The sequence below is a fragment of the Octodon degus genome, unplaced genomic scaffold (genome assembly GCF_000260255.1).
Source record: "Octodon degus isolate 3935 unplaced genomic scaffold, OctDeg1.0 scaffold00095, whole genome shotgun sequence".
Taxonomy (NCBI): Eukaryota; Metazoa; Chordata; class Mammalia; order Rodentia; family Octodontidae; genus Octodon; species Octodon degus.
The window spans coordinates 1,258,703-1,263,887 of record NW_004524671.1 but is presented as its reverse complement, the minus strand read 5'-3'; positions in this window follow the sequence as shown (position 1 = coordinate 1,263,887).

The following is a 5,185-nucleotide window of genomic DNA, read 5'->3' as shown; positions in this document are numbered from 1 at the left end:
CACCTGACCTCAGCTTTCTGTCTGTTATCTTTATTTCTCCATCCTCTTGCTGTCCTTCCCACCTAAGAACTTCAAGAGCCACATGGACTTCAGCTATGTTTCCCTAAAATTCATATATATATATAGGAACTTAATCCCCAATAGGAAAGATGTGGAAGTGTGGCATTTGGATAGGATTTGATCCTGATGATGGAGTCCTCATGCATGGGATTAGCTCCCTAAGCAGAAGGCATACAGCAAAACAGTTTATCTTCTGTTATCATTTGTGCCTAGTTGTCCCCCCGCCACTCATACAGTCATTGATGTGGGCTTCTAGAATTTGTGATTAATTTATGACTCAATACTGGGATTATGGGTATGAGTGCTACACTCACAGATAGCTTGCTTTCTGCCTCTAACACTGCTCTTCCCTTTTGCTTTTGCTGTTTTGCTATTTTCCACTACCATGAACTGCTGCCCTCTTCCATGAGCTACTCAGCCTTGGAGCCAGCTGAGTATGGACTGAAATCTCCACAAACTGTGAGCTAAATAAATCTTTCCTTTCTTAATTCTAGGTGTTGGGTATTTTCTCCCAGCAATGCGAGAAAAGTAATTAAGATACCTTCCTTTCTCTGCCATGGGAGACACAGCAAGTATCTGTCTGTAAATCAGAAAGTGGGCTTTCCCCAGAATCCGACCATAGTAACACCCTCCTCTTGGACTTCCAGCCTCCAGAATTGGTAGAAAAAAATATCTGTAGTTTAATCTTCCCAGTCTGCACTATTTTACTAAAACAGCCTTAGCTAAGACAGTTACCAAACTCTCTGCCACTGTCAAGGCCTCCACACTTAGCCAGGGCCTCTGCAGAGAAGACAGCTCCTACATTCCTGCGTGCCTGGCCCCAGCTCACACTTTATCCCGACAGTGACCCCATCAGTCTACAGTGTGGCCCTGCTTTAATGTCTTCATGGCATTTATCACTATCTGAAACTTTCTTGTCCATTTTTGTTGTTGTGTGTGTTAACGCTTTCGAGGCTGAGAACCTTCTGCATCCTGCTCCCCTCTGTCTTACACACCTGAGCACCGAAGAACAGCAGGCACTGTAGTGGGATATGTGGAAGAAGGCCAAATAGAATGAAAGAAGACTTAAACATGCCCTAATAAAGGTAATGACTAAAATACTTGCCATTTCCCTAAAAACTACCTTTTCAAATTTCCCTAATAAATTTCATCTCTATGAAACTTTATGCAAAGCAAAGTACATGCCACAGCTTAGCTCAAAAGCACAGCTCTGTTAAATAAAACTGATCTGACAAGATCAGACCACTGGGGTTTGGTCATTCACATTCTGGATGGCTGGAAATGATAATGTGCCAAACCTCCTTGGGTACTCAGTGAACCACGATCCCCACCATCTCTCTGCACACTCCAGGCAATTACCCATCTGGTTTGTCTGGCTCGCCCAGTTGTGTTTGAATGAAGTTGCTCAGCTGAAAGTGAATGGTGTGTGTCCAAGCTGAAAGGAAGCCTCCAGCAGTGATGTCCCAAGTCTACTTTCATTTGCAGCAAGTCTCTCTAGACAGCTATCAGAATCATTCCAAATAGTACCTGTGAGAAAGAGTCCAGCCCATGGCAGGCATCAGAGACCTTTGGCTCTAATCTCTGTGTGTGCCTAATTCAGTGTGTCGTCATCAAATCCCTGCACCATTCTGGATTTCTGTTTTCCCAGCTGCATCCCTGGGGTTCATGCTAGGTAGTCTCTAGGAATTTCTTCCAGGTCTAACATTCCAGACTTGAAAACCACAAAATGATAGGCATTTGCAGCGTTGCAAATTCTCCAACCCAGAAAGCCAGTCTCCAATTTATGGTGAGTGGCCACATGACTGGCTTTGGTTGTTTTTGTTTTGTTTTGTTTTGTTTTGTTTTGTTTTACATTTGCCAAGAGCTACATAATTATGAGGTTACCCTCACCACACCCCTTTGACATACATGGATGACAAGCATCAATTAACCTATTTCACTGGAGGAAAGATAAAGAAAAGCACAAAATGACTGAGTGACCTGCCCTGTTTACCAAAAGCAGTGGTCAGGCAGGAACTAGAAATGCTGGACTTAGGAAAGGCCAGAAGGACTCTGCTGGACAACATTGATGCTTCCCTTTGCTTTGTGTTTTAAAGTAGATAAGAAAAACCATTCAATTGCATTCTCTTTTCTAAACAGATCACAGCTATTGGAGCTAACTGGATTAAAGAAAGCTAAATTTATTTCAACAAACAACCTATGAAAATTTCTTGTGGCAAGAGATAAGGTAGATGGGAAGAAAGGGGACTTTGAAACAGGAGACATTTGTCTCTTTTGTGAGTAAACACTTTGCTATGTATGAAGAAAACACAGAAAGGGTCAGACATGTAACATCAGTTTCGCTTAACTATGCCACTTATTAGCAAGCCATTCACCTCTTCGCTTCTTTGTTTTCATGTATATAAAATATGACTCATAAAACATGCCCACAATGTTCCTAGCAGGACGGGTATGCTGGAAAAAGGCAGCTGCTCTCCTTGGGGTAGTCAACTTCTTAGTCTCTCTGCCTCTTGCTTGTCCTTCCTGCTGCAAGAAAGAAAATTAAAGAGCTCCCCACACAGACAACATTACACCTACACCAAAGCCCTCTGCCATTCACATTGCTGGACTCAAAAGCACCAAGGGCACTAAATGTACCTGGATAACCTAAGGATCTCCTAGAACTTCCAGTTCCAACTTGGCTAAGAATTTGCTATATCATCAGAAATAAGTAACTACTAATGCATTCCCTTTTATCAAAATGGAATTAACCAAACTGTGTCAGGGTCTATTCTAAGCATAGGTAAGAAGCACCTGTGAAAAGCCTACCAACTCCTAGACATGAAGGGTACAGATTAAGTGCTGTGGTTATTTTGTGAGCTCCTTTCCTCTTGTACCCAAATGTGTCTATGCCAAATACCCATGGCAGCCTACTTGTCCAGCTATTGACCACCATTCCTCCACCAGCAGAGGCACCCATAGAAGCCAGAGGAGAGGAATGAGGAAATCAAAAGTAGGGAAAGGGCTAACTATGGCGGTACACACCTGTGGTCCCAGAACTTGGGAGACTGAGGCAGGAGGATCACAGCAAGTAGGAGGCCAGCCTGGGCTACACAGTGTGTTCAAAGCCAGCCTGAACTACATAAACTCAAAAAAAAAGGGGGGGTTGGGAGGAGAATGGTCAGCCAATGAAGGAAGCTTCTTATCTCAGTTTCCTTCCTTCTCAGAAATCAGAGGGGCATTTTCTAACATCAGGATGCTTTCTACACAGTTAAAAATAAGGAACCTAAAGGGAAATGAAGAACAGGAGGAAAAGAAATGTTTATCCAGTAAGTCTATGTTCCTCTAATGTGCACAGATGCCTGGCTCGGAGCAGAGACCTGCTCTCCAGTCTACCCCATCCCCAAGGCTGAGTGGTTCCCTGCGGGCCATAAGGGCTGTGATGTTCCATTTTCTCATCTCTAAATAGGAGGGTCAGTATGAGTTACTTTCAAGATTATCACTGGCATTGAATGCCTAGGAGTCCCAGAATGCCCTGCACAGGGGCCACCACACAACCCGCACAGCTGCCGCACAGTCAGGGTCTGTCAGTCCAAGAACTTGTTAATCTTTTCTTGACTTCTGATATAATACTGTCATGATTTTCTTGTAAAATAAGAACAAATTTTACTTCCTTAAGAGAAACAGGAATCACATATAGCACCTCTATGTTCCAACATTAACAAGTTTCCAAGACATTTCAGATAAGAAAGATACAAAAATTGTGTTTCTGATGCTCTGGTGCAGAGCTACATACTCTAAGCTATTGGCTAGAAAGAGAGACAGAGGTGGGGGAAAGGCACTTTCAAAAATTCACTCTGTTCCCTTGTGATCTCAGATATATAAGAACAGATGTGTGTCTCCTTGTTAACATTGTAATAGATATAGAAACCAATAACAAAAATGTCATTCTTAAGGTGATTATTCCAAAACTAGAGAACATTTTGAAAGCACAGATTCATAAATCTACTAAGTTAGATGTGGGAAGGACGTACCCGGCCCTAACACCAGGGTATTTATTTACCGAGCTACTAAGTGATGTTGCTGACTGCCCAGGTTTGGAAACCAGTGAGAAATCAAAGTATCCACCACCAACTCAGGGACACTCTGCAGGCTCCTTGCTTAGTGCCCAGCAGAAGTAATCTTCCTCTCCTCCTGCACATCTGTGCCTAAAATCATGGAGCTCAGGCGTGCTTGCTAATGGAGGGAAGGAAAGCTATTTACCTAGTTTGCAAGCCAATGGAGAGCTTAATTAACGTCAGGGCAGATAGGATTTCCTGGTCTCTCTTTGCCCTAGGAACTCACAGGCAGGAGGACAGGATTTTTAATTAATGTTTAAAAAGCATTCTAAGGTTCATGAATGAGAGGCACTGGATGGAGCTGGGCACAATCTGATTCACGGCTGTTATTAAAAGTAGTTGTATTAATAGGAATAATTAAGTTCTCTCAAGATGCTTTTTTAAATAAGAAAATCGGTAATGTCAACTGCTGGTGTGTTTTTGTGTGGATAATTTTTGGAGAAAAATGAAGGGGAAAAGAAGAATAATACAAGAGAAATAAAAGCCACCTTTTTCTTTCCTTTTTTTCTTGATTTTCCTCACTGGAACTGGTCTTGCAAGCTCCCACATGAGAACTTGATGGAAATTTATTTTCACACTATTTCTAGGGAAATTGAAATGCAACTGTGAGTTCTGTGTCCCCGGAAAAGATTCTTGGGGAACGTAGTCATGAAAGACAGCACTCAGTTAGGAAACACACGTTCTGAATTTAGAGCTTCCCTTTTGCTGTTCCTAACTTCAAGCTGCTGGGTGATCAACCTCAGGTAGTTCACAGTAAATTTCCTTATTATTAAAACTGAGGGGGCTAGCCAGATAGCTCAGCGGACTAAAGCACCTGCTTAGGCAGACGCAGGAGTTAGAGGTTTGATTCCCCAGCATGCCACGCTGGCCCCGTGCCTGGGGTGCTCTGAGACAGCGAATGAGACTGGGCATGGTGTCACACGCCTGTGATCTCTGCACTTGGGAGCTGAAAACAGGAGAATCGCTACGAGTCCAGTCTGTGTATGGAGAACCTGTTGACCCTGTACTAAATATATTTTTATTTTTAT